The 27,643-nt window shown below is 44.4% G+C and overlaps 1 pseudogene; it reads right to left on the bottom strand.

Moving 5' to 3' along the window:
• Positions 1 to 471: 471 nt before the first annotated feature.
• LOC147974558 (senescence-specific cysteine protease SAG39-like) lies at positions 472 to 26,271 on the bottom strand (annotated as a pseudogene).
• Positions 26,272 to 27,643: the final 1,372 nt, after the last annotated feature.

Here is a 27,643-nt window from a genome sequence, read left to right as displayed (position 1 = left end):
ATATGTGCTTGTGTGTGAAAAGCACAAGGTATTCTAGATTCCGGGTGTAACCGCTTGAAGATGGCCGATCGAGCTTTATTTAGCCGATATGGGTGACAGCCTAGTAGTAGAATCATGAGTGGTACGAATTGTTGCCTATTGTTGTCCCTTTTTAAAGTGTAGTGAAATACTATGTAATAACTTTCTGTAATAGGTTGTGTGCATTGATTGATCCAAAGATCAGGGACGATCTCTTATTTCTGTTTTTTCTTTTGTTCCAATCAATGATTTGATTCAAACAAGATGGGTATCAGCGTAAACATCACCATAGAGCATTAAGCTTGAAGTCATCTGTCTTCTTCATATATATTGACGGAACAGTCGCGATTATACAAATAAGAAACAATGCAGTGTAATGGAAGGTGCGGACATATCGATAAAAATATGTGTATTTCTGCAGTATTTGTAGATATACGTGGCAATGTATTTCCTCTACTCAGTGGGGTAGGAAGGTTGCATGGCCAAGCCACACATACCACTCTTGTCAGAAATATCCTTCTCCATTCTGAGGTACCCACTCTCGCCCCATGTCGTGCCCCATGAGTTCTTCAGCAGTCAATACCTAGTTCCGTCACTCGTCATCCCATATCCAATCGCTGCTATCCCATGGTCCAAATCAGTGCCACAGGAGCCAGTCATTACTCCGCCGGAGTAATGTTGAAACATGACATCCCCTCCGTCCACAGCTACTGACACAGGCTGGTTAGCCACGGCTTTCATAAGAGAAGATTCATCGTTGGCGGGCACTGTAAGTGCATCTAGTGCCACCCCTAGTTGGTTTTGGAGTATTGACGACAAACCTAGTTGAGGGACTAATGTGTTTGTGAGAATTGCAGGATAACACAGGTAGAAGTCCCTCATTGATTCGGTTTTCCTATCAGAGATGACCCCTAAAAATGTATGAAGACATTGAAGTCAAAGGTGGTATATGAAGATATTCACATTGAAGACCATGACAAGAGAAGACACCATATGAAGCCTATGGAGTTCGAAGACTTAGATCTTTTGTAGTTCTCTTTCTTCTGTGTTGAGTCATAGAAACCACCATACTGTTAAGTGGGGTCCAAGAGAACCAGTCAGAATGACTGAAGTGATGCTTAAACAAAACCTATGTCTTCGAGTGAAGACTTTGAGAGCGAATCTTGTCCAGAGTCGGGCAAGTCAGCTTTGCTTGAAGCCCAAGTAAAGTTGTTGTGTGAGTTTGAAATCTGACCGTTGGAACACGTGTCAGTTCCTTAGTGACCCAGGGTCATTTCGGACAAATCAGGTCGGGTTGCCAAGTGGCTATAAATAGCCCACCCCCTACAACCATAAACGGTTGGCTGCTCAGATTCAGAGTACGGCTTTTGTCGTTTGAGAGCAACCCACCTCGAAGCCTTTGAGAGAGAATTCCTTGCGAGGATAAAGCCCTAACCACCCAGAGCCAAAGAGAATTAGACATCACTTAAGTCTTCTTGTCTGTGTGATCTGAAGACTTATTACACTTGAGGACTGTGCATCCTCTAGCCGGTTAGGCGTCGCGTTCTGAGCATCCAAGAGACATTGTGGATTTCCGGTGAACGAAGTCTGTGAAGGTTTGGGAGTCTACCTTGAAGACTTACCAGAGTGATTGGGCGAGGTCTGTGTGACCTTAGCTCAAGGGGAATACGGTGAGGACTAGGTGTCCTGAGCTGCGTGTTCAGGACTGGGTGTCCGGGACTGTGTGTTCTAAGGTTTAAATACCTAGCCGCCCTAACCAGACGTACAGTTGTCACAGCAACTGGAACTGGTCCAACAAATCATTGTCTTCAGCGAGTCACTGGTTTCATCTTCCCTTCCCTTTACTTACTGTTACTCCTTGTGAAGTCATTGTATGTTCGCACTATCTTTTGTCTTCACTGAGTGACTGCGTGTTCTGTGTGGCTTCACAATATCTTCCTACCTGATCCTTACTACATTGCTGCTATTAGTCATTGTGCTTTCACTCTATTGAATACTTGACTATGGCTTGCCTAGTGTAGTCTACCTTCCGCTGCAGGGTAATATGTTTATTTCTATCGTTTGTCTTCATAACTTCCATGTTTTGAAGATTTTCATAAAAATTGCCTATTCACCCCCCCTCTAGTCGATATAACGCACTTTCAATTGGTATCAGAGCAAGGTGCTCCCTTGTTCTGTGTGATTCGGTTTAACCACCTGGAGTTTTAGCTATGTCGACTGCAGGGATAATTAAAGTCTCCGCTGTGTGTCCCGTCTTCGATGGAACTGAATATCCCTACTGGAAGAACAAGATGCGCATGCATCTTGAAGCCATTGACGTCGACCTATGGTATGTCATCAAGAACGGCGTTCCCAAGGCTGGAGAAGGTGTCACTGCTGCTGATGTCAAGAAGTTCGTTCAACTGGACTCTACTGCCAAGAATATCATCTGTGGTCATCTGACAAATGGACAGTATGGCTGTGTGAGTGCTTTGGAAACATCTAAGCTGGTCTGGGACTGGCTCTCCAAGGTCAATGAAGGCGTCTCAACCCAGAGAGATCAGAGAATCACTGTCCTTCACAACCTCTTCAACCGCTTCAAGCGAAATGACAATGAGAATGTCCAACTCACATTTGACTGACTCACTGACATCACAAATGAGCTTCAAGCCCTCGGCGCTACTGAAATAACCAAACATGAAGTCGTCAAGACACTACTGAGATCACTTGATAGTTCGTTTGACACCCTAGCCCTGATGATTCAAGAACGTCCTGATTTCAAGACACTCGATCCGTCTGACATACTTGAGAGGCTCAATACACATGAGTTTCAGCTTTATGAGAAAAGACATATCTATGGTCCAAACTATGGGCGAACTCGTGCCTTGAAGGCAAAAGCTGTCTCCTCATCTGAAGAAGAATCTGACAGCAGTTCAGATGATCCTGAAGACATTGGAAGGGAACTTGCTATGCTTGTGAAGAAGTTCCAAAAATTCACCAAGAAGAAAGGTTTCAGAAAGTCTTCCCGATCAAGCTCAAGGAATGATGAAGCTTCTGCTCACGACTACAAGAAGAAAACATGTCACAAGTGCAAGAAACCTGGCCACTTCATCTCTGAGTGTCCACAGTGGGACAATGAGAACAAAAAGAAGAAGAAGAGCAAGGAATATGACTCTGACGACAAGAAGAAGAAGAAATACTCAAAGTCTTCTTCCAAGTCTTCCTCAAAGTCTTCATCACACAAGAAGAGCTCATCTGGCAAGGCACGTGCGTTTGTTGGCAAGGAAATGGATTCAGAGGAGGAGTTCGCTTCTGAGGAGGCGGAGGTGGAGTCTGAGGAGGAGTCCAATTCAGGCGTCGCGAGTCTGGCTACAACATACGTTGCCAAGTCCATCTTCAACACTGAAGACAATGACTTCATCACCGACACCGATGCAAATGACAAGGACTACTCCGGTTCTACCTACTGCTTCATGGCACGCGGTGCCAAGGTAAACACACGCACTACTCACTATCAAACATCTAGTGACGATGACTCTGATTGTGGTTCAAAACCCAGCTACAAAACACTTGCTAAAATTGCAACTGAACAACAGAAAGCTATAGAACATATTCAAAAACTGTTAGACAGAAGCGATGATCTGTTAGGTGCTGAAATGACTCGATCTGAATCCTTAATTGAAGACATAAAAAATCTTCACGTTAAGTATGTGGAACTTGAAAGTCGTCATGAAACTCTCTCAACAACTCATGAAAAGCTTTCCTATGATTATCTTCAAAGGAAGTAAGATCTTGAGAAATTGAGAGCGGCTCATGAAGATCTTCAAAAGGAAAACGAGTCACTTCGCGCCAAACAGATCAGTTCTGCTCAGGAAGGATTTGAACCACCATGTCTTAAATGCATTGAGCGTGATAATGCTACTTCTGTTGCTAAATGTTCTACTTCTACTACTGTTGCAATATCTTCAACTGTTGATGTGGTAACTAACCCCTCTGCTGAGGATACCACTGCTATTGCTGATGAGAATGCTAGGTTGAAGACATTGCTTGAAACAGGGATGTACAAAAGTCTTAAAGGGCATCAGGCACTATGTGATGTCCTCAAAAAGCAGATTCTGAACCGAAACCCGAGGAAAGAGGGTGTTGGGTTCGTAAGGAAAATGAATGCTGATGGCTCTTACTGGAAACCTGAGCAGTACCCCAAAACCACGTGGGTTGCTGCAAAGGAACCTTCAGCAGATCCATCCAATCTATCTGGCTTCACTTGTGCTAACCCCATTATCATTGATGAATCCCTCGATGCAAACTATAAATTGTTTAAGAATCAGAATGGTGAAGTGTTTGCCAGGTACATTGGTACTAACTGCAGGAATGGACCGCCTATGAAGAAGATCTGGGTTCCGAAAAGGTGTCTGGAGAATCTTCCTGTGAATGTCATCATGACACCTCACATGAAGAAGACAAACCTTAGACCAAAGGCTTCATACGGTCCAAATGTTGGGGAACGTAGTAATTTAAAAAAAATTCCTACGCACACGCAAGATCATGTGATGCATAGCAACGAGAGGGGGAGTATGATCTACATACCTAGTAGATCGACAACGGAAGCATTTGGTTGATGTAGTCGTACGTCTTCACGATCCGACCGATCAAGCACCGAAACTACGGCACCTCCGAGTTCTAGCACACGTTCAGCTCGATGACGATCCCCGGACTCCGATCCAGCAAAGTGTCGGGGAAGAGTTCCGTCAGCACGACGGCGTGGTGACGATCTTGACGTACTACTGCTGTAGGGCTTCGCCTAAGCACCGCTACAATATTATCGAGGACTATGGTGGCTGGGGGCGCCGCACACGGCTAAGGAATAGATCACGTGGATCAACCTGTGTCTCTAGGGTGCCTCTGCCTCAGTATATAAAGGACCAAAGGGGGGAGGCTGGCCGGCCACATAGGGCGCGCCAGGAGAGTCCTACTCCCTCTGGGAGTAGGATTCCCCCCCCCCCCAATCCTAGTTGGAATAGGACTTGTGGAGGGGGGAAAAGAGAGAGAGCGGTCGGCCCCCTCTCCTTGTCCAATTCGGACCAAGGGAGGGGAGGGGCGCGCGGCCCATGTAGGGCTGCCTCTTCTCTTTTCCACTAAGGCCCATCATGGCCCATTTAGCTCCCGGGGGGTTCCGGTAACCTCCCGGTACTCCGGTAAAATCCCGATTTCACCCGGAACACTTCCGGTATCCAAACATAGGCTTCCAATATATCAATCTTTATGTCTCAACCATTTCGAGACTCCTCGTCATGTCCGTGATCACATCCGGGACTCCGAACAACCTTCAGTACATCAAAATGCATAAACTCATAATATAACAGTCATCGTAACCTTAAGCGTGCGGACCCTACGGGTTTGAGAACAATGCAGACATGACCGAGACATGTCTCCGGTCAATAACCAATAGCGGGACCTGGATGCCCATATTGGCTCCTACATATTCTACGAAGATCTTTATCGGTCAGACCGCATAACAACATACGTTGTTCCCTTTGTCATCGGAATGTTACTTGCCCGAGATTCGATCGTCGGTATTCCAATACCTAGTTCAATCTCGTTACCGGCAAGTCTCTTTACTCGTTCTGTAATACATCATCCCGCAACTAACTCATTTAGTTGCAATGCTTGCAAGGCTTAAGTGATGTGCATTACCGAGAGGGCCCAGAGATACCTCTCCGACAATCGGAGTGACAAAACCTAATCTCGAAATACGCCAACCCAACATGTACCTTTGGAGACACCTGTAGTACTCCTTTATAATCACCCAGTTACGTTGTGACGTTTGGTAGTACCCAAAGTGTTCCTCCGGTAAACGGGAGTTGCATAATCTCATAGTTATAGGAACATGTATAAGTCATGAAGAAAGCAATGGCAACATACTAAACGATCGGGTGCTAAGCTAATGGAATGGGTCATGTCAATCAGATCATTCTCTCAATGATGTGATCCCGTTAATCAAATAACAACTCATTGTTCATGGTTAGAAAACATAACCATCTTTGATTAACGAGCTAGTCAAGTAGAGGCATACTAGTGACACTTTGTTTGTCTATGTATTCACACATGTATTATGTTTCCGGTTAATACAATTCTAGCATGAATAATAAACATTTATCATGATTATAAGGAAATAAATAATAACTTTATTATTGCCTCTAGGGCATATTTCCTTCACCAAAGGCTTCATACAGACAGAGGACTCACCTAAGTCGCACTAACGCAAATGTTTTGCAGGGAAACCATACTCAGGCATATGAATATGAGAGCGGTTCATCAAACGCCATGTTCATAAGACCAAGAACTATTCTGCTTATTCTTATGAGTACTATTGTCCGCCTGCAAGACTGTTTGCTAGGGCTCCAAAGCCAAAGTTCTCAGATGCTGCACTTAGACTTATTTCTTCTAAGCCACCCTTGAAGATGTGGGTGGCTAAGAAAGCTTAACTCTCTTTTGCAGGGAAAGGTCCCCAGCAGAAAACCAAAATCGTCTGACGCTATTGCTGGGGACCTTAAACATCTTGTAGGGCGCAAGATCAAATTCCCGAATGGTCTTACTATGTACTTCGTTCCTGAATCGCTTGCTACTCTCCCTATTAGTCCTAATCTGGATCTAAGCTTTCGTAACCCACTGGTTCGTCAAATGTTTTTGCTTCACAATGCTCTTCGTGAAGCCTATCCCCCTAACTGCACTGTAGGGTACGACACCAGCGTCTTCAGAATGGATTATTGATAGTGGGTGTACAAATCACATGACTGACAAAAGAAGCCTTCTTATGGACTCAACCTTATGTCCATCCGACAAGAGCCACATCACACTTGCCGACACTGGTAAAAGTAAGGTATTGGGTCTAGGTAGAGTTGCAATCTCAAGGGATCAACACATGGATAAAGTCATGCTTGTTGAATCCCTTGGCTTCAACTTAATGTCTGTCTCAATGCTTTGCGATTTAAACATGATCGTAATATTTGGAAAATATCGTTGCCTTGTTCTAATGGAATCTGACAAGTCTCTAGTATTTGAAGGGTATCGAAAAGATGATTTGTACGTGGTAGATTTCTCAGTAGGACCACAGCTTGCCGTATGTCTTCTAGCAAAAGCTTCAGAATGCTGGCTCTGGCATCGGAGGCTTGGGCATGCTGGCATGAGGAACCTCCACACCCTGGCAAAGAAGAAGCATGTCATAGGCATCAAGGACGTCAAGTTCAAGAAAGATCACTTATGCGGTGCCTGTGAGGCAGGAAAGATGACGAGGGCCAAACATCCCTCGAAGACAATCATGACCACTACTCGACCCTTCGAACTGCTTCACATGGATCTTTTCGGTCCCACTCATTACTCAACTCTTACTACTACTGCTTGTCTCTATGGCTTTGTCATTGTTGATGATTATTCTAGATATACTTGGGTGCACATAATCCTTTACAAGACTGAAGTGCAGGATGTCTTCAGACGCTTCGCCAATCGAGCAATGAACAACTATGGCGCCAAGATAAAGCATATCAGAAGTGACAATGGCACTGAATTCAAGAACACTAGCCTTGATACATATCTTGATACCTTGGGCATCACACATGAATTCTCAGCCCCGTACACGCCACAGTAGAATGGGGTCGTCGAACGCAAGAACAGAACACTCATTGAGATGGCCAGAACGATGCTAGATGAATACAAGACTCCAAGAAAATTCTAGCCTGAAGCCATTGATACTGCATGCCATACAATCAATCGTGTTTATCTTCACAAGCTTCTGAACAAGACATCTTATGAGCTCCTTACTGGCAAGAAGCCAAATGTCAGTTACTTCAGAGTATTTGGCGCCAGGTGCTGGATCAAGGACCCACATCACACCTTAAAGTTTGCACCAAAAGCACATGAGGATTTTATGCTCGGATATGGAAAGGATTCGCACTCCTACAGAGTCTTCAATCTCTTTCATTACAAAGTGGTTGAAACAGTGGATGTGCGGTTCGATGAGACCAACGGTTCACAAAGAGAGCAACTGCCAAATGTGCTAGATGAAGTTCCATCCAGTGAATCAATCAAGCTAATGGAAACTGGAGAAATTATACCTTCTGAAGCTCATCCTGAAGAAGAACTTATCATCTCAGCACCTGATCAACATGAAGACAATGCTCAGTCTGAAGACATTCCTTCTCACAACGACAATGATCAGCAAGAGCAAAATCTTCGCCCTGTACATCCTCGCGTTGCCAATGAAGTGCAGATTGAAAGAATAATTGATAGCATCAATGCACCCGGTCCACTCACTCGTTTAAGGGCAACTCAGCTAGCAAATTTCTGTGAGCACTTCGCATTCGTCTCAATAACAGAACCCAAGAAAGTTGAAGAAGCCTTCATGGAACCTGAATGGATTCAAGCTATGCAAGACGAGCTTCAACAGTTTGAGCTGAATAATGTATGGGAACTGGTCAAGCGTCCCGATCCTAGGAAGCACAACATAATAGGCACCAAATGGATATACCGCAACAAGCAAGATGAGCATGGTCAAGTTGTCAGAAACAAAGCTCGTCTCGTTGCTCAAGGATATACTCAAGTGGAAGGCATTGACTTCGATGAAACATTTGCTCCTGTGGCTAGACTTGAAGCCATACGCATACTGCTGGCCTATGCAAATCATCACAACATACTTCTTTATCAAATGGATGTGAAGAGCGCCTTCCTCAATGGCAAGATTGAAGAAGAAGTGTATGTTGCACAACCTCCTGGCTTTGAAGATCCAAAACATCCTAACATGGTATACAAGCTCAACAAGGCATTGTATGGCCTCAAACAAGCCCCTCGGGCCTGGTATGACACACTCAAATACTTCCTGAATAGCAAAGGCTTCATACCTGGTTCTCTCGACCCCACTCTCTTCACGAAGACATATGATGGTGAACTGTTTGTGTGCCAAATATATGTGGATGACATTATCTTTGGCTGCACCAATCAGAAGTACAGTGAAGAGTTTGGATATATGATGCAAGAGCAATATCAAATGTCTATGATGGGAGAGCTGAAGTTCTTTCTCGGTCTTCAAATACAACAGCAACGCAACGGCTGTTGGGGAACATAGTAATTTCAAAAAATTTCCTACGCACACGCAAGATCATGGTGATGCATAGCAACGAGAGAGGAGAGTGTGATCTACGTACCCTTGTAGATCGACAACGGAAGCGTTTGGTTGATGTAGTTGTATGTCTCCACGGCCCGACCGATCAAGCACCGAAACTACGGCACCTCCGAGTTCTAGCACACGTTCAGCTCGATGACGATCCCCGGACTCCGATCCAGCAAAGTGTCGGGGAAGAGTTTCGTCAGCACGACGGCGTGGTGACGATCTTGATGTACTACCGTCGCAGGGCTTCGCCTAAGCACCGCTACAATATGATCGAGGTGGAATATGGTGGAGGGGGGCATCGCACATGGCTAAGGAACGATCACGAAGATCAACTTGTGTTCATGGGGTGCCCCTTGCCTCAGTATATAAAGGATGGAGGAGGAGGAGGCCGGCCAAGGCAATTGGTGCGGCCAGGATGTGGAGTCCTCCTAGGACTCCAAGTCCTAGTAGGAGTCCACCAAGAGGGGAGGAAGGGAGAAGGAAGTAGAGGAGAAGGAAAGGTGGCCGACCCCCTTTTCCCTAGTCCAATTCGGACCAGAGGGGAGGGGGGGCGCAGCAGCCCCTTGGCCCTTTCTCCTCTTCCCACTAAAGCCCATCAAGGCCCATTGCTTCTCCCGTAACTACCCGGTACTTCGAAAAATACCCGAATCACTCGGAACCTTTCCGATGTCCGAATATAGTCGTCCAATATATCGATCTTTACGTCTCGACCATTTCGAGACTCCTCGTCATGTTCCCGATCTCATCCGGGACTCCGAACTCCTTCGGTACATCAAAACTCATAGACTCATAATATAACTGTCATCGAAACCTTAAGCGTGCGGACCCTACGGGTTCGAGAACAATGTAGACATGACCGAGACACGTCTCCGGTCAATAACCAATAGCGGAACCTGGATGCTCATATTGGCTCCTACATATTCTACGAAGATCTTTATCGGTCAGACCGCATAACAACATACGTTGTTCCCTTTGTCATCGGTATGTTACTTGCCCGAGATTCGATCGTCGGTATCTCAATACCTAGTTCAATCTCGTTACCGGCAAGTCTCTTTACTCGTTTCGTAATACATCATCTCGCAACTAACTCATTAGTTGCAATGCTTGCAAGGCTTATGTGATGTGCATTACTGAGTGGGCCCAGAGATACCTCTCCGATAATCGGAGTGACAAATCCTAATCTTGAAATACGCCAACCCAACATGTACCTTTGGAGACACCTGTAGAGCACCTTTATAATCACCCATTTACGTTGTGACGTTTGGTAGCACACAAAGTGTTGCTCCAGCAAATGGGAGTTGCATAATCTCATAGTCATAGGAACATGTATAAGTCATGAAGAAAGCAATAGCAACATACTAAACGATCGGGTGCTAACCTAATGGAATGGGTCATGTCAATCAGATCATTCAACTAATGATGTGATCCCGTTAATCAAATAACAACTCTTTGTCCATGGTTAGGAAACATAACCATCTTTGATTAATGAGCTAGTCAAGTAGAGGCATACTAGTGACACTCTGTTTGTCTATGTATTCACACATGTATTATGTTTCCGGTTAATACAATTCTAGCATGAATAATAAACATTTATCATGATATAAGGAAATAAATAATAACTTTATTATTGCCTCTAGGGCATATTTCCTTCAGTCTCCCACTTGCACTAGAGTCAATAATCTAGTTCACATCGCCATGTGATTTAATAGCAATAGTTCTCATCACCATGTGATTAACACCCATAGTCCACATCGATATGTGACCAACACCCAAAGGGTTTACTAGAGTCAGTAATCTAGTTCACATCGCTATGTGATTAACACCCAAAGAGTACTAAGGTGTGATCATGTTTTGCTTGTGAGATAATTTTAGTCACCGGGTCTGTTATATTCAGATCCGTAAGTATTTTGCAAATATTTATGTCAACAATGCTCTGCACGGAGCTACTCTAGCTAATTGCTCCCACTTTCAATATGTATCTAGATTGAGACTTAGATTCATCCAGATTAGTGTCAAAACTTGCATCGGCGTAACCCTTTACGACGAACCTTTTTTCACTTCCATAATCGAGAAACATATCCTTATTCCACTAAGGATAATTTTGACCACTGTCCAGTGATCTACTCTTAGATCACTATTGTACTCCCTTGCCAAACTCAGTGGTAGGGTATACAATAGATCTGGTACACAGCATGACATACTTTATAGAACCTATGACCAAGGCATAGGGAATGATATTCATTCTCTTTCTATCTTCTGCCGTGGTCGGGCTTTGAGTCTTACTCAATTTCGCACCTTGTAACATAGGCAAGAAACTCTTTCTTTGTCTGTTCCATTTCGAACTACTTCAAAATCTTGTCAAGGTATGTATTTATTGAAAAACCTTATCAAGCGTCTTGATCTATCTCTATAGATCTTGATGCTCAATATGTAAGCAACTTCACCGAGGTCTTTCTTTGAAAAACTCCTTTCAAACACTCCTTTATGCTTTGCAGAATAATTCTACATTATTTCCGATCAACAATATGTCATTCACATATACTTATCAGAAATGCTGTAGTGCTCCCACTCACTTTCTTGTAAATACAGGCTTCACCGCAAGTCTGTATAAAACTATATGCTTTGATCAACTTATCAAAGCATATATTCCAACTCCGAGATGCTTACACCAGTCCATAGATGGATCGCTGGAGTTTGCATATTTTGTTAACACCTTTAGGATTGACAAAAACTTCTGGTTGCATCATATACAATTCTTCTTTAAGAAATCCATTAAGGATTGCAGTTTTGTTATCCATTTTCCAGATTTCATAAAATGCGGCAATTGCTAACATGATTCGGACAGATTTAAGCATAGATACGAGTGAGAAACTCTCATCGTAGTCAACACCTTGAACTTGTCGAAAACCTTTTGCGACAATTCTAGCTTTGTAGATAGTAACACTACTATCAGTGTCCGTCTTCCTCTTGAAGATCCATTTATTCTCAATGGCTTGCCGATCATCGGGCAAATCCATCAAAGTCCATACTTTGTTCTCATACATGGATCATATCTCAGATTTTATGGCCTCAAACCATTTCGTGGAATCTGGGCTCATCATCGCTTCCTCATAGTTCGCAAGTTTGTCATGGTCTAGTTACATGACTTCCAGAACAGGATTACTATACCACTCTGGTGCGGATCTCACTCTGGTTTACCTACGAGATTCGGTAGTAACTTGATCTGAAGTTTCATGATCAATATCATTAGCTTCCTCACTAATTAGTGTAGATGTCATAGAAACAGATTTCCGTGATGAACTATTTTCCAATAAGGGAGCAGGTACAGTTACCTCATCAAGTTCTACTTTCCTCCCACTCACTTCTTTCTAGAGAAACTCCTTCTCTAGAAAGTTTCCGAATTTAGCAACAAAAGTCTTGCCTTCGGATCTGTGATAGAAGGTGTATCCAATAGTTTCCTTTGGATATCCTATGAAGATTCACTTCTCCGATTTGGGTTCAAGCTTATCATATTGAAACTTTTTCACATAAGCATCGCAGTCCCAAACTTTAAGAAACGACAGCTTAGGTTTCTTGCCAAACCATAGTTCATATGGTGTCATCTCAACGGATTTAGATGGTGCCCTATTTAACGTGAATGCAGCTGTCTCTAATGCATAACCCCAAAACGACAGTGGTAGATTGGTAAGAGACATCATAGATTGTACTATATTCAATAAAGTACGGTTATGACGTTCGGACACACCATTACACTGTGGTGTTCCAGGTGGCGTGAGTAGTGAAACTATTTCACATTGTTTTTAACTGAAGGCCAAACTCGTAACTCAAATATTTGTCTCCGCGATCAGATCGTGGAAACCTTATCTTCTTGTCACGATGATTTTCCACTTCACTCTGAAATTCTTTGAACTGTTCAAATGTTTCAGACTTCTATTTCATTAAGTAGATATACCCATATCTGCTCAAATCATCTGTGAAGCTCAGAAAATAACGATACTTGCTGTGAGCCTTAACACTCCTCGGACCACATACATCAGTATGTATTATTTCCAATAAGTCAGTTGCTCGCTCCGGAGAACGGAGTCTTAGTCATCTTGCCCATGAGGCATGGTTCGCAAGCATCAAGTGATTCATAATCAAGTGATTCCAAAATCCCATCAGCATGGAGTTTCTTCATGCGCTTTACACCAATATGACCTAAATGGCAGTGCTACAAATAAGTTGCACTATCATTATTAACTTTGCATCTTTTGGTTTCAATATTATGATTATGTGTATCACTACGATCGAGATCCAACGAACTATTTTCATTGGGTGTGTAACCATATAAGGTTTTATTCATGTAAACAGAACAACAATTTATTCTCTTACTTAAATGAATAACCGTATTACAATAAACATGATCAAATCATATTCATGCTCAACGCAAACACCAAATAACACTTATTCAGGTTCAACACTAATCCCGAAAGTATAGGGAGTGTACGATGATGATCATTTCAATCTTGGAACCACGTCCAACACACATCGTCACTTCATCCTTAACTAGTCTCTGTTTATTCTGCAACTCCCGTTTCGAGTTACTAATCTTAGCAACTGAACTAGTATCAAATACTGAGGGGTTGCTATAAACACTAGTAAAGTACACATCAATAACATGTATATCAAATATACTTATGTTCACTTTGCCATCCTTCTTATCTGCCAATCACTTGGGGTAGTTCCGCTTCCAGTGACCAGTCCCTTTGCAGTAGAAACACTTAGTCTCAGGCTTAGGACCAGACTTGGGCTTCTTCACTTGAGCAGCAACTTGCTTGCTGTTCTTCTTGAAGTTCCCCTTCTTCCCTCTGCCCTTTTCTTGAAACTAATGGTCATGTCTACCATCAACACTTGATGTTTTTCTCGATTTCTACCTTCGTCAATTTCTGCATTACGAAGAGCTTGGGAATCGTTTCCGTTATCCCATGCATATCATAGTTCATCACGAAGTTCTACTAACTTGGTGATGGTGACTAGAGAATTCTGTCAATCACTATCTTATCTGGAAGATTAACTCCCACTTGATTCAAGCGATTGTAGTACTCAGACAATCTGGGCACATGCTCACTAGTTGAGCGATTCTCCTCCATCTTTTAGCTATATAACTTGTTGGAGACTTCATATCTCTCAACTCGGGTATTTGCTTGAAATATTAACTTCAACTCCTGGAACATCTCATATGCTCCATGATGTTCAAAACGTCTTTGAAGTCCCGATTCTAAGCCATTAAGCATGGTGCACTAAACTATCAAGTAGTCATCATATTGAGCTAGCCAAACGTTCATAACGTCTGCATCTACTCCTGCAATAGGTCCGTCACCTAGCGGTGCATCAAGGACATAATTCTTCTGTGCAGCAATGAGGATAAACCTCAGATCACGGATCCAATCCGCATCATTGCTACTAACATCTTTCAACACAATTTTCTCTAGGAACAAATCAAAATAAACACAGGGAAGCAACAACGCGAGCTATTGATCTACAACATAATTTGCAAAATACTACCAGGACTAAGTTCATGATAAATTTAAGTTCAATTAATCATATTACTTAAGAACTACCACTTAGATAGACATCCCTCTAATCCTCTAAGTGATTACGTGATCCAAATCAACTAAACCATGTCCGATCATCACGTGAGATGGAGTAGTTTCATTGGTGAACATCACTATGTTGATCATATCTACTATATGATTCACGCTCGACCTTTCGGTCTCCGTGTTCCGAGGCCATATCTGTATATGCTTGGCTCGTCAAGTATAACCTGAGTATTCCGCGTGTGCAACTGTTTTGCACCCGTTGTATTTGAACGTATAGCCTATCACACCCGATCATCACGTGGTGTCTCAGCACGAAGAACTTTTTCAATGGTGCATACTCAGGGAGAACACTTCTTGATAATTAGTGAGAGATCATCTTATAATGCTACCGTCAATCAAAGCAAGATAAGATGCATAAAAGATAAACATCACATGCAATCAATATAAGTGATATGATATGGCCATCATCATCTTGTGCTTGTGATCTCCATCTTCGAAGCACCGTCATGATCACCATCGTCACCGGCGCGACACCTTGATCTCCATCATAGCATCGTTGTCGTCTCGCCAATCTTATGCTTCCACGACTATCGCTACTGCTTAGTGATAAAGTAAAGCATTACAGCGCGATTGCATTGCATACAATAAAGCGACAACCATATGGCTCCTGCCAGTTGCCGATAACTCGGTTACAAAACATGATCATCTCATACAATAAAATTTAGCATCATGTCTTGACCATATCACATCACAACATGCCCTGCAAAAACAAGTTAGACGTCCTCTACTTTGTTGTTGCAAGTTTTACGTGGCTGCTACGGGCTTAAGCAAGAACCAATCTTACCTACGCATCAAAACCACAACGATAGTTTGTCAAGTTGGTGTTGTTTTAACCTTCGCAAGGACCGGGCGTAGCCACACTCGGTTCAACTAAAGTTGGAGAAACTGTCACCCGCAAGCCACCTATGTGCAAAGCACGTCGGGAGAACCGGTCTCGCGTAAGCGTACGCGTAATGTCGGTCCGGGCCGCTTCGTCCAACAATACCGCCGAACCAAAGTATGACATGCTGCTAAGCAGTATGACTTATATCGCCCACAACTCACTTGTGTTCTACTCGTGCATATAACATCAACATATAAAACCTAGGCTCGGATGCCACTGTTGGGGAACGTAGTAATTTCAAAAAATTTCCTACACACACGCAAGATCATGGTGATGCATAGCAACGAGAGAGGAGAGTGTGATCTACGTACCCTTGTAGATCGACAATGAAAGCATTTGGTTGATGTAGTTGTACGTCTCCACGGCCCGACCGATCAAGCACCGAAACTACGGCACCTCCGAGTTCTAGCACACGTTCAGCTCGATGACGATCCCCGGACTCCGATCCAGCAAAGTGTCGGGGAAGAGTTCCGTCAGCACGACGGCGTGGTGACGATCTTGATGTACTACCGTCGCAGGGCTTCACCTAAGCACCGCTACAATATGACCGAGGTGGAATATGGTGGAGGGGGGCACCGCACACGGCTAAGGAACGATCACGAAGATCAACTTGTGTTCATGGGGTGCCCCTTGCCTCAGTATATAAAGGATGGAGGAGGAGGAGGCCGGCCAAGGCAATTGGTGCGGCCAGGATGTGGAGTCCTGCTAGGACTCCAAGTCCTAGTAGGAGTCCACCAAGAGGGGAGGAAGGGAGAAGGAAGTAGAGGAGAAGGAAAGGTGGCCGACCCCCTTTTCCCTAGTCCAATTCGGACCAGAGGGGAGGGGGGCGCAGCAGCCCCTTGGCCCTTTCTCCTCTTCCCACTAAAGCCCATCAAGGCCCATTGCTTCTCCCGTAACTACCCGGTACTCCGAAAAATACCCGAATCACTCAGAACCTTTCCGATGTCCGAATATAGTCGTCCAATATATCGATCTTTACGTCTCGACCATTTCGAGACTCCTCGTCATGTACCCGATCTCATCCGGGACTCCGAACTCCTTCGGTACATCAAAACTCATAGACTCATAATATAACTGTCATCGAAACCTTAAGCGTGCGGACCCTACGTGTTTGAGAACAATGTAGACATGACCAAGATACGTCTCCGGTCAATAACCAATAGCGGAACTTGGATGCTCATATTGGCTCCTACATATTCTACGAAGATCTTTATCGGTCAGACCGCATAACAACATACGTTGTTCCCTTTGTCATCGGTATGTTACTTGCCCGAGATTCGATCGTCGGTATCTCAATACCTAGTTCAATCTCATTACCGGCAAGTCTCTTTACTCATTTCATAATACATCATCTCGCAACTAACTCATTAGTTGCAATGCTTGCAAGGCTTATGTGATGTGCATTACCGAGTGGGCCCAGAGATACCTCTCCGACAATCGGAGTGACAAATCCTAATCTCGAAATACGCCAACCCAACATGTACCTTTGGAGACACCTGTAGAGCACCTTTATAATCACCCATTTACGTTGTGACGTTTGGTAGCACACAAAGTGTTCCTCCGGCAAACGGGAGTTGCATAATCTCATAGTCATAGGAACATGTATAAGTCATGAAGAAAGCAATAGCAACATACTAAACGATCGGGTGCTAAGCTAATGGAATGGGTCATGTCAATCAGATCATTCAACTAATGATGTGATCCCGTTAATCAAATAAAAACTCTTTGTCCATGGTTAGGAAACATAACCATCTTTGATTAACGAGCTAGTCAAGTAGAGGCATACTAGTGACACTCTGTTTGTCTATGTATTTACACATGTATTATGTTTCTGGTTAATACAATTCTAGCATGAATAATAAACATTTATCATGATATAAGGAAATAAATAAAAACTTTATTATTGCCTCTAGGGCATATTTCCTTCAACGGCATCTTCATATCTCAAGAGAAGTATCTCAAAGATTGCCTGAAGAAGTTCGGCATGCAAGACTGCAAGGGCTTCACGACGCCAATGCCAGCCAAGCATCATCTGGGTCCTGACGACAATGGTAAAGAGTTCGATCAAAAGGTATACCGCTCCATGATTGGTTCTTTACTTTATCTATGTGCATCTAGGCCAGATATTATGCTTAGTGTTTGCATGTGTGCTCGATTTCAAGCGGCACCAAAGGAGTCGTATCACTTAGCTGTGAAGCGAATTCTTCGATATTTGGCTCACACCCCAACTCTGGGATTATGGTATCCAAAGGGCTCAGAGTTTGATCTGGTTGGATTCTCAGATGCTGATTATGCTGGTGACAAAGTTGATCGCAAGTCTACATCAGGCACATGTCACTTTCTGGGACGATCACTTGTATGTTGGTCTTCAAAGAAGCAGAACTATGTATCTCTCTCCACTGCTGAATCTGAATACATTGCTGCGGGATCTTGCTGCGCTCAGCTTCTGTTGATGAAGCAAACGCTCAAAGACTATGGCATTCATCTAAAGCAAGTGCCACTCTACTGCGACAACGAAAGCGCCATCAAGATTGCCAACAACCCAGTTCAGCACTCGAAGACAAAGCACATTGAAATTCATCATCACTTTCTCAGAGATCATGTTGTGAAGGAAGATATTGATATCATACACGTCAACACTGAAGAGCAATTGGCAGATATTTTCACCAAGCCCTTGGATGAGAAGAGATTTTGCAAGTTACGGTGTGAGCTAAATATCCTGGAATCATCAAATGTCCTGTGATCAGGCACACATCCTAACCCTTATGCATATTGATGACTTAGATGTGCAACACACGAAGTAAAGTATATCTTCAATCAATGAAGACATACATTCTAAGTGTGAATACATTAATGTGGAATTTGACTTCGGAGCGCCACGATAATTGTGCGCCGTGTCTGGGTCTAATACTTCCTATACGGTGGGTAACGCCACCACCAAATGTTCTATTTTGAAGTGTTTCACTCATGGCGTTACCTTGCTATGTCTTCACATTTGGTTTGGCTTCAATCTCAACATGTCTTCATGATTATCTTCACTATGTTGATTATATATATATATATATATATATATATATATATATACTAGTGTTCTGTCCTCTACAGCATTCACTTATAGCTATGTCTTCTTGTTGAATCTTTTGAACTAAGTGAATGTGATCGGACCCTAACCTCTCTATGCTATCTATCTCAAACTCTATCTCTCCAAATCATATGCATTCTATTGAAACTGTCGAATGTCTTCTCCGCGTCCTTGTCAGCAGAAGATACAAAGACAAACCTTAAGTCCACCTTCAATGCTCATTCCTCCACATGAAACCCGGAGAAGTAGGAATGACCACCCGACAATCCAGGCGTGCATGGGACGTGGAACAAACCCCAAAATTCTACATGATGGCCACGTGTTCCTCAGATGCGAATCGCCAGGGGCACCTGTGTAATAACGCAGTGCCGCCCCTGTACATATAAATACACACTTCACGGCGGTCATTATCTCTTCTTCCACTCTCGCACGAACCCTAGCGCCACCGCTAGCCCTCGACGACGCCGGCGACGAAGCGCTTCGCTGCCGCAACCTCTCCGACGCCGTCTTCACGCCGACCGCGGACATCGTCCTCTCCGCCGTCGCCGTAGGTGTCCTCCGTCGCCAAGTTAGGGCACGGAAGATCAAACTGCTCGGCCTCATCTTCCACTCCGTCTAGCAGTTCTTAGTGTGGTAAATAAAACTTCCTTTTTACGGCACCGTTGATCCTATGGCTTTGTCACTTTCTACCACAAGCAGTTTCTATTCACACAAGTTAGATCTCTCTCATACTGCATCTCATAACATGCCTAGTATATTCACTTATGCTTCACAAAGTAGTTAGATTCCTCACTTGTACTGATCTTTGGATTCGTATAAATCTGGAACCAACTCCTTATCTATGAGTGAATGTCTTCGCATGATGAGGTCAATATCTTCTAAACTGATTTATATTCAAAATCTTCTGAGAATGCATATGACCTCTTCCCCTTCCCTCGCACCTTAATGCTGTCACAGGTACATGTCCGTGGGAGAATCCCTTGGTTCTCATAGTCTGCATTCATTTGCAGAATTCTTACAGCATCATATAAATTCTTCCGAAGCAAGTTCCTGTTTGTCCAGCAAGCGAAAATCTTTGAAGCCTTTGAACGTGTTGAAGCCTTTCAGTTTAAAGTTCATGGCTTCAGAGAAATCAGCAAGGAAGGGTGGCAGAAAGCGTCGTGGAGAAACATCTAGAGATCTGCCAGATGACCTCTCAGAACTGTACAAGACAGATCCTGAAGAGGATTACAATCAGCGCAAGACCCGAATCCAATGGATTCGAAGATATTGGGCAGAACAATGGTTCAAATACCGATTTGTAACCCAGGAATATGCCGAGAAAAATGCCATCAAGAGACCGTGGGGAGACATCCTATACAAGAATCTTCAACCCAGGTCCAGAGATGAAGCCATTGAACAAGGCTTCTATCCCTGCATGGTCCGTGGGCCACAGCCTGTTGATGCACATCATCACTACTATGGTGTCGTGACGACATTCTGTTCAAGCGCAACTTTCAGTTTGCCCAGAACTCAGCGAAGCAAAACAAGAAGACTTTGGGACTAGATTTCAACCCTGGTCCCTCAGCTCCAAGGGCTGATGGCACACGAGATGCAGAACCCAATGTCATCGGTCCTTTCTACAACCTTGAAGGCCTCATCACCCATATCTTGGTTCAAGGGACTGCAGTGAATGAGCCTGCAGCTGACGCTGAATCAGATGAAGCGCCTACAGCGCCGAAGCCAAAGAAGTTGAAGAAGCATAAAGCTTCAAAGCCTGCCCCTTCACCAAAAATCTCACGGGCGAAGCCACTGGCAACTGCACCTCCTGAAGACAGTGTGCAGTCCGAAGATTTTTCACGCATCTCCAAGCCCCAGAAGGTCAAGATGCCTCTGCCACACACCGGCCAAGAGCTAACAGCTGCTGCCATTCTGCGCAATGATGCCATTGATCTGTCAAGTGATGAAGATCTTGCAGATGACGCTCTTGAGCAACTCATCAAGAGCAAAGAAGAAGCAGAAATCTTCAATGATCTACCTCTCTTTGATGTAACAATCATCCACAACTTCATTGATGAATGGTTTGACACGCCAAACATCAGCTTCGACGATCTCCAACTACCCATCGACCTCAGTGTCGCCTTCCATGGCGCCATTGCTTCAGAGTTAGCTATCGCCCAGAGCATTGTTGAACTAAAGCAGAAGATTGACTTTGAGAAATCTCAGTTCAAGAAGCATATGGCCAAGCTCAGCATGCAAGAGGTGAAGAACTTCAAGATTATGCTGCATGAGCTCAAGGAAGCCTTTCTCAAGAAACGTGCAGAAGCTCAAGGTTCTCGTGAGCGCATGAAGGTTCTGACTGACAAATGTGTGCAGGCCTACAATGAGGCTAAGAAGCGCAAGGCCCTTGGGCGTCCTGGCATCGACCCCAGGATGGCAGCAAAGAAGATGAAGAAGCCCGCTACAGCTGAACCTGACGCACCAAGGCAGGAAGCAGATCCCATTGTCTTCCCAACTAGAATGAATGGCTCGAAGCCAAAAAGCCGATCAACCGCTTCAGAGCTCAAGAAGACGAGGACTGCTGAGGCTGAAGCCAGGAAGAGGAAACATCCTGAAGCCTCTCCTATTGCCCCCTCCAAGAAGAAGAGGAAGACCAAGAAAGATCGGGCTGCTCCCACAGAGCCTTTGATAGTTGAACCCATTTCCATGGTTCGTCCTGACGCTGAACGCCAACTGGCAATCCATGAGCCTGTTTTCACAGAGGCTCATGAAGCTGAAGACTTTCCAGCAGCTGATCCCATCGCTGCTGAAGACATTGGTCAACATGACCATGTAGAAGATGGTGCAGTCCTTCCTCAGCTCGAGAACAGCGAACTCATCAGCATTGGTCGTCCTCTGACGCCAATCGCTCAGGATGCTTCATGGGCTGATCGCCCACAAGAGGAAGAAGACTTTGAGGCCCAGCCAACTCCAACTACACAGGCGTCGCCTGCGTTGCGCAGGCTTCGCAAAGGACCTAGGCCTCCAGTCTCTGCGTTTGAAGCTGAAACTGCTGAAGACATTCCGGCTGCATCAGCCGATGAAGAAGAAGTCCCACAAGCTGCTACTCCCCTATCCCACCAAGAAGCGGTTCTCGAGGAGAACGTGATTGTGACCGACCCTCCAGCTCGTCAAGTGGAGGTTGAAAATCTTGAGGCTGCCACCACCACCACCAATGAAGCCACTGACGCTGTCATGGCTGAAGCTAATGTGGAGCCCTCCCCAACGGAAGAAGAAGTCAGCATAGCCACTGATCCCGCCACTTCTGTTCCTGAGTCTGCTGCTGGTCCCCAGTTCGACTATCATGTTGAGCACATGCCTCAGGTACAGAAGCCAATCCCAAGATTGCCAAGGTTCCCAGGTCCTGCATCAGCACCTGGCTCCTTCAATATCAATGGCTTCAGAGCAGACAACACATTCTTCAACAGCTCCAGGAACCCCTACTCCAGGGAAAGAATATCATCTGATCGGTTCTGGAGTTATCCGCAGCGAAGTTATTAGTCCTGCGTTCTTTACAACCAAGGTCGCATCTTCCCACACAAGCGCCTTGACATTGAAGCAATAGCTGGTCTGCCCTGTCTGGAAGAAGCTCTGGATTGCTTCAAAGAAGTTGGATTGCTGCTGTTCGTTACTGACCAAGAGCATTGGAATGAAGAGTTGCTGCTCCAATTCTATGCCACACTTCACATCCGCGGGTATAGCAGAGATCCGAAGACTTGGGTCCTGGAGTGGATGACAGGAAACGTTCATCATGAAGCCAAAGCCTTTGACATCATTGAGCTCACTGGTTTGCCCACTCCTGGCGATCTCTACGAGCATGGCTGTCAGCTTCATAGTGAAGCTATTGAGAGCATCTTTCAGAAGACTGAACCTAATATGAGTCAGATGCTCAGTATGATGAAGCCATTGCCCCAAGATGCTGCTTATCCCACGGAGTTCTTCGTTGAAGACCTTGAGTATCTGCCAAGAACCATTTATCACATCATAAGGCGAACTCTCTGGCCAATCAAAGGACATTCTCCCCATGCCAAGCTGGAAGGTGCAATGAAGACTTTGGTCTTCTAGATTCTTCATGGAAAATGCTTCAATACACAGGATTTCTTCATTCGCCAACTTGCTGCATCTGGCTCTGATCTGTTTGGTTTGAAGTTCTATGCCCCTTGGGTGATGCAGCTGATCAAATTTCACTCCGCTATCTCATATCAGCCCTCGGCCCGCAACCATCGGATCTTTTTGCCTGATGTGGATATGTCTATTGAAGCCATCTATCCTGAGCCTGCCAAGGAACCTCTCAGTCTTCAGAATGCAGAGCATCAAAGTTTCACTCAGAATGTTGAAGGCGTGGAAGCCGTAACTCGTGTGTATCCTTTGGCTGGCACTACACGTGCACCGCATCCTGCTCTCACTGAAGCCACTGACAGTACAACTGCTCCACGACCCAAGAAGCGCACTCGTGTTCTCAACGACCGAGAGCTTCTTGTGGCTCTTCATCAGAAACAGGATAGGCATCATGACTGGCTGAAGCGTCAGATGCAAAGCCTCTTGGTGGATGTTAATCGCATTCGCAATCTTGCCACCAAGAATGCTTTTGTTGACCATGAAACCTCTCGCCGTACATGGAAAGGGCTAACACTGATGTGTTCTGAAGATGATCTTCAAGAGGATGGCTTCACTGAGCGATTCAAGTTTGACTCCACACCTCCTCGAAGGGCAGTGCTGCGACGAACTCCATCCCTTGAAGACTCTGAGTTCTCTTCCTCTGCTGCATCTGTGAATGCCAGAGTGATCGAGGATGAAGACGATGCTACTTCACCGCCACCTCCCTCAGCACGCTTCGACTCTGCTCCAAGCTCTTCAGCACCGCCAAACAACACCAACGACCCTGCTGCTTCACCTACTCCTCATGGGAACGAGTAGATGCTCTATGTCTTCAAACCTTTTTGGTCCTTACTGATAAAAGGGGGAGAAGCATATGAGGTTGATAGTCTTCAAGCGGGTCCATATGGGCGGGTGCTTTATATTTTGCTTCGTGCTTACAACTCTCGTTTTGCTACATTTGGTTCTTTGAGTTGTAACACTTAAACTCGATGGTCGTCTGCTACTTATCTGCCACCTTGTGTTGCGATGATAAATTCCGCACTTAGATCATTCTGCAGACGTCTATTTTCCATTATGCATGTCATTATCTTCATATACTTTCACATGCATAGTGGATTGTCATCATAAGTTGAAGTGGATCTCCACAAGTACAACCTGCCATGTGCATTTGCATTCCAAAAGCAAATTACTTATATGCACATCTTCAGGGGGAGCCCTTGCAACTTATGAAGACAATTACTTATCCTTTACAATTTCACAGAATATATTCCCCGTTGAAAACTTCAACTAGTTTGCCATCAATCACCAAAAAGGGGGAGATTGTAAGTGCATCTAGTTCCACCCCTAGTTGGTTTTGGAGTATTGACGACAAACCTAGTTGAGAGACTAATGTGTTTGTGAGAATTGCAGGATAACACAGGTAGAAGTCCCTCATTGATTCGGTTTTCCTACCAGAGATGACCCCTAAAAATGTATGAAGACATTGAAGTCAAAGGTGGTATATGAAGATATTCACATTGAAGACTATGACAAGAGAAGACACCACATGAAGCCTATGGAGCTCGAAGACTTAGATCTTTCGTAGTTCTCTTTCTTCTGTGTGAGTTTGAAATCTGACCGTTGGAACACGTGTCAGTTCCTTAGTGACCCAGGGTCATTTCGGACAAATCAGGTCGGGTTGCCAAGTGGCTATAAATAGCCCACCCCCTACAACCATAAACGGTTGGCTGCTCAGATTCAGAGTACGGCTTTTGTCGTTTGAGAGCAACCCACCTCGAAGCCTTTGAGAGAGAATTCCTTGCGAGGATAAATCCCTAACCACCCAGAGTCAAAGAGAATTAGGCATCACTTAAGTCTTCTTGTCTGTGTGATCTGAAGACTTATTACACTTGAGGACTGTGCATCCTCCAGCTGGTTAGGCGTCGCATTCTGAGCATCCAAGAGACATTGTGGATTGCTGGTGAACGAAGTCTGTGAAGGTTTGGGAGTCTACCTTGAAGACTTACCAGAGTGATTGGGCGAGGTCTGTGTGACCTTAGCTCAAGGGGAATACGGTGAGGACTGGGTGTCCTGAGCTGCGTGTTTAGGACTGGGTGTCCGGGACTGTGTGTCCTAAGGTTTAAATACCTAGCCGCCCTAACCAGACGTACAGTTGTCACAACAACTGGAACTGGTCCAACAAATCATTGTCTTCAGCGAGTCACTGGTTTCATCTTCCCTTCCCTTTACTTACTGTTACTCCTTGTGAAGTCATTGTATGTTTGCACTATCTTTTGTCTTCACTGAGTGACTGCGTGTTCTGTGTGGCTTCACAATATCTTCCTACCTGATCCTTACTACATTGCTGCTATTAGTCATTGTGCTTTCACTCTATTGAATACTTGACTATGGCTTTCCTAGTGTAGTCTACCTTCCGCTGCAGGGTAATAGGTTTATTTCTATCGTTTATCTTCATAACTTCCACGTTTTGAAGACTTTCATAAAAATCGCCTATTCACCCCCCCTCTAGTCGATATAACGCACTTTCAGGCACATCCTCGTAGCCCTTGATGGTTGCAACATTGTTGCTTGCAATGCTAGTCTTGCATTGTCCATCTTGTGTCGTGTAGGGGTAGTTGGCCTCAGTGGTGAGGCCACCATTCTTGATGATGAACTTGAAGGCGTCATCCATCTCACCACCATCACAACCCTGATCAACACCATGAACGTCACAGTCAACTAGCTCTTATTCCGACAGAGAGACAAGCTTCCCGGTGCTCAACTTCACAATGCCTTCGGTTGCGGCTACAGCTGAAGAGGCCCAACAACAGCCTGCAATGATAGTGTTATCCTTAGTGTGATTTCAGTTATCATGATAGAATGATATATATACTTTGGTCAAACTTTGGAAAGTTTGATTTAATACAAACCTAATATGCGAACCAAAAATAAACGAGGATACTACCGAAATCTAATTACCACATTGGCCCTGGTCTTTGATAGGTGTGACGGCACCCTTGGTTCTCCAATCAACAGCGGTTGGAAGTGCATCGGTGCTGACATTGTTGTACTTGAACCCGGTTGGAGCCCGGCTACCGCTCCTCTTGAGGCCCTTGTTGGTCTTGGTTGCCTTGAACTCATCATTGGTGAGGTCAATAAACTGGTTGACACCGAGCCAGAACTTGTGGTTGCCGGCGTTGAACGACTCGATGAAGGCAACATTGGTCTTGAACACCTCGAACCGCCACACCTTCTCAGTGTTGTCCTTGTAAACATGGTTGAACTTCGCCATCCACTGCTCATGCCTCTTCACCATGGCCGCGTCGCCGAGCTCGCGAGCTGACAGAACTGTACTACTGCATAAGCAGATGCAGCCTAGAATGGCAAGAAGAAAATCCTTGGGGATGGCCATGATGTGCTCGATTAGTGCTTAGTTGCTGGTGGTTTGGTCTGTCGAGAATGTGTGGAATGCAATGTGTTTATATAGCTGCAGTCCTGCACATGTACGTAGAAGGCACGGTGTGCTCTCGAATGATAGTGTGAAGATGAATAACAACGTAGCAGTGAAGTTAATTAGCAGATGGAATAAATAATCTTGTGATTGTGGATACGAGTAGTACTTTTAACTTAATTCAGCTCTGGCCCCTGGAGTCAACGGTGGCGTCGAGTATTATAGTACTACCCCTAGTTCCTCCCTGGTGAAAAATTAAAAACGAGAAAAATAAACTGCCGGGCGGGGCAGGGCAATATTGCAGCTACGAAAGTATAAATTTTAGAACAGTCCAGACACAGCGGAGGAGTTTGGCTGATCTGAAAGTCAATAAATTATTCTCTAGTACTCCTGTCAATCTATATGATTTAGTAAAATGTTATACTAAATCGGGGAGTACTTAATTTAGTTTGACCTAAAGTCCATAAAATTATTCTCTAGTACTTAGTTAGTTCAAAGATGCATGACGATAACAACAATAAAGAAACAATGAAGCAAAGAAACCATTCGACCTTCTTGGACCGTTATATATTGCATGTAAGAATTGCACAGCCAGACACAGAACAACTCAGCCCACCTCGTACAACAGATATTGCCTCTACTGTATAAGAGCGTAGACAACAAAAAAATAACAACAACATAATTAAAAACCGGTCTAACTCAGGTTAAACACACAATGAAGCAACCGCTCGTAATAACCTCCATAAAAAACCTAAACTCTTGACCGAAGAACAGGATGACAAAGCGCGCGTCAGCCTGTAGTAAGTATGAAAATGCACAGGTCCAACCCAGGTTTGACCTACCTAGCGTGTTGATTAATGCTACCTCGGCCATATTTTGTAAAAAAATAGACACCCTGGAACCAAAAAGACAATTGACCATTTGATCATCGCGTGTCCGTTTAGTGTGGCTTGTTGGCTGAAAGTTGGAATTTCATGGAGTCTGAATCAAACGCGGATTGAGGCCATCCAAGCTGTTAAACAGAGCTTCTTCGGAGACTTACTTTTTGAGATTGTGGGTATTGTTGCCTGGAATATTTGGAAAGAGCGAAACAACTTCATTTTCAGGCACATCAATCCTACTTTGGCCGCTTGGAGAGAGAGGACCAAGTCAGATCTTCTCTTGGCTAAAATATAGAGTGGACAAAGCTTTTTGGGACTACATTACTCTGTTAGCTCGTTCTTTGTAATTTTATAATCCCTCCTTGATCTCCTTACAAATCTTAAACACTTAGGTTTTTCTTTCTGCTAGTACTTCTTTAGTTTCTTCCTTCCTTGAGGACTCCCATCAATAC

This window comes from Triticum urartu, chromosome 4A, assembly GCF_056163025.1.
Source record: "Triticum urartu cultivar PI428250 chromosome 4A, HENAU_Tu73, whole genome shotgun sequence".
Taxonomy (NCBI): Eukaryota; Viridiplantae; Streptophyta; class Magnoliopsida; order Poales; family Poaceae; genus Triticum; species Triticum urartu.
This window is presented reverse-complemented; position numbering and strand designations above follow the sequence as displayed.